This window comes from Bos indicus, chromosome 1, assembly GCF_029378745.1.
Source record: "Bos indicus isolate NIAB-ARS_2022 breed Sahiwal x Tharparkar chromosome 1, NIAB-ARS_B.indTharparkar_mat_pri_1.0, whole genome shotgun sequence".
Lineage (NCBI taxonomy): Eukaryota > Metazoa > Chordata > Mammalia > Artiodactyla > Bovidae > Bos > Bos indicus.
Window position 1 is genome coordinate 28,303,219 of NC_091760.1, and position 3,560 is coordinate 28,306,778.

Genomic DNA, 3,560 nt, shown 5'->3' on the forward strand with positions numbered 1-3,560 from the left:
CCTGAGGTGGATTCATGTTGATGTATGGCAAAACCAATACAATATTGTAAAGTAATTGGCCTCCAATTAAAATAAATAAATTTAAAAATAAAGAAAAATGGCTGTCTGATGAGGCCTTACAAATAGCTGTGAAAAGAAGGGAAGCAAAAAGCAAAGGAGAAAAGGAAAGATATGCCCATTGGAATGTAGAGTTCCAAAGAATAGCAAGGAGAGATAAGAAAGTCTTCCTCAGTGACAGTGCAAAGAAAAAGAGGAAAACAATAGAACAGGAAAGACTAGAGATCTCCTCAAGAAACTTAGAGATACCAAGGGAAATTTTTCATGCAAAGATGGGCTCAATAAAGGACAGAAATGGTATGGACCTAACAGAAGCAAAAGCCATTAAGAATACATGGCAAGAATACACAGAAAAACTGTACACAAAAGATCGTCACGACCCAGATAATCATGATGGTATAATCACTAACACTCACCTAGAGCCAGACATCCTGGAATGTGAAGTCAAGAGGGCCTTAGGAAGCATCACTACGAACAAAGTTAGTGGAGGTGATGGAATTCCAGTTGAGCTATTTCAAATCCTAAAAGATGATGCTGTGAAAGTGCTGCACTCAATATGTCAGCAAACTTGGAAAACTCAGCAGTGGCCACAGGACTTGAAAAGGTCAGTTTTCATTCCAATCTCAAAGAAAGGCAATGCCAAAGAATGCTCAAACTACTGCACAATTGCACTCATCTCACACGCTGGTAAAGTAATGCTGAAAATTCTCCAAGCCAGGCTTCAGCAATACATGAACTGTGAACTTCCTGATGTTCAAGCTGGTTTTGGAAAAGGCAGAGGAACCAGAGATGAAATTGCCAACAATTGCTGGAAAAAGCAAGAGAGCTCTAGAAAAGCATCTGTTTCTGCTTTATTGACTATGCCAAAGCCTTTGACTGTCTGGATCACAATAAACTGTGGAAAATTCTGTAGGAGGTGGGGATATCAGACCACCTGACCTGCCTCTTGGGAAACATATATGCAGGTCAGGAAGCAACAGTTAGAACTGGACATGGAACAACAGACTGGTTCCAAATAGGAAAAGGAGTACATCGAGGATGTATACTGTCACCCTGCTTATTTAACTTATATGCAGAGTACATCATGAGAAAAGCTGGGCTAGAGAAAGCATAAGCTGGAATCAAGATTGCCGGGTGAAATATCAATAACCTTAGATATGCAGATGACACCACTCTTATGGCAGAAAGTGAAGAAAAACTAAAGAGCCTCTTGATGAAAGTGAAAGTGGAGAGTGAAAAAGTTGGCTTAAAGCTCAACATTCAGAAAACTAAGATCATGGCATCTGGTCCCATCACTTCATGGCAAATAGATAGGAAAACAGTGGAAACAGTGTCAGAGTTTATTTTTTGGGGCTCCAAAATCATTGCAGATGGTGACTGCAGCCATGAAATTAAAAGACGCTTAGTCCTTGGAAGGAAAGTTATGACCAACCTAGATAGCATATTCAAAAGCAGAGACATTACTTTGTCAACAAAGGTCCATCTAGTCAAGGCTACTTTTTTTTCCAGTAGTTATGTATGGATTTGAGAGTTGGACTATAAAGAAAGCTGAGTGCCAAAGAATTGATGCCTTTGAACTGTTGTGTTGCAGAAGACTCTTGAGAGTCCCTTGGACTGCAAGGAGATCCAACCAGTCTATCCTAAGGGAGTTCAGTCCTGAGTGTTCATTGGAAGGACTGATTTTGAACCTGAAGCTCCAATACTTTGGCCACCTGATGCAAAGTGTTGACTCATTTGAATAGACCCTGATGCTGGGAAAGATTGAGGGCAGGAGGACAAGGGGACAACAGAAGATGAGATGGTTGGATGGCATCACCGATTCAATGGACATGGGTTTGGGTGAACTCCAGAAGTTGGTGATGGACAGGGAGGCCTGGTGTGCTGCATTTCATGGGGTCGCAAAGAGTCAGACACGACTGAGAGACTGAACTGAACTGAACTGAATACAAGAACAGGATTTTATATAAAAAATTGAGTAGGGAGTTTGCTGCTTGGTTAGAGCAGGGTTCAGTTCAATTCAGTTCAGTTCAGTGGCTCAGTTCTGTCCAACTCCTTGCGACCCCATGACTGCAGTTTGCCAGGCCTCCTTGTCCATCACCAACTACTGGAGTCTATGTAAACTCATGCCCATCGCATCAGTGATGCCATCCAACCATTTCATCCTCTGTCTTCCCCTTCTCTTCATGCCTTCAGTCTTTCCCAGCATCAGGGTTTTTTTTCCCATGAGTTGGTTCTTCATATCAGGTGGCCAAATTATTGGAATTTAAGCTTCAGCATCAGTCCTTCCAATGAATATTCAGGATTGCTTGCCTTTAAGATTGACAGGTTGTATCTCCTTGCAGTTCAAGGGACTCGCAAGAGTCTTCTCCAACACAACAGTTCAAAGACATCAATTCTTTGGCATTCAGATTTCTTTATAGTCCAAATCTCACGTCCATAGTTGACTACTGGAAAAACCATAGCTTTTAAAGGGACCTTTGTTGGCAAAGTAATGTCTGTGCTTTTTAATATGTTGTCTAGTTTTTTCATAGCTTTTCTTCCAAGAAGCAGGTTATGGAGGTAGTTGCAACAGTAAGTAAAAAAAAAAAATGGTACTATGAAAATAATTTTTCAGTATTCTGTCAGAGTAGGCTAGAATTTAATGGGGATCGTATGTGGTTTGATTAAGACTGATAAATGTATTACTTAAAGAGTATTTTCCTCTTTATTTTGATACTCTCTCTTTAAAATATCAATTAAAAATGGCTTTTAATTTCATGGCTGTAATAACCATACAGTGATTTTGGATCCCAAGAAAATAGTCTGTCAGTGTTTCCATTGTTTCCCCATCTATTTGCCATGAAGTGATTGGACTGGATGCAATGATCTTAGTTTTCAGAATGTTGAATTTTAAGCCAACTTTTTCACTCTCCTCTTTCACTTTTATGAAGAGGAACTTTATAAAGAACTTCCAGAAAGAGGATCTTTCTGTCATAAGGGTGATGTCATCTGCATATCTGAGGTTATTGATATTTTTCCTGGCAATCTTAATTCTAGCTTGTTTTTCATCCAGCCTAGCGTTTCTCATGATGTACTCTACATATAAGTTAAATAAGCAGGGTGACAATATACAGCCTTGATGTACTCCTTTCCCTATTTGGAACCAGTCCATTGTTCCATGTCCAGTTCTTTTTTTTTTTTGTATTTTTTTTAATTTATTTACTTTTTTCCATGTCCAGTTCTAACTGTTGCTTCGTGACCTGGATACAGGTTTCTCAAGAGGCAGGTCAGTGGTCTGGTATTCCCATCTCTTTAAGAATTTTTCACAGTTTGTTGTGATCCACACAGGCAAAGGCTTTGGAGTAGTCAGTAAAGCAAAAGTAGATGTTTTTCTGGAACTCTCTAGCTTTTTTGCTTTCCTTATATTGCAGCTATATATTGGAGCTGAGGGAGGTAACCTGTGCTGAGCAGACAAGCGCCAGCGGGTTGTCTCCGGCCTTCCATTGCTGGGAGAATGGGACTAG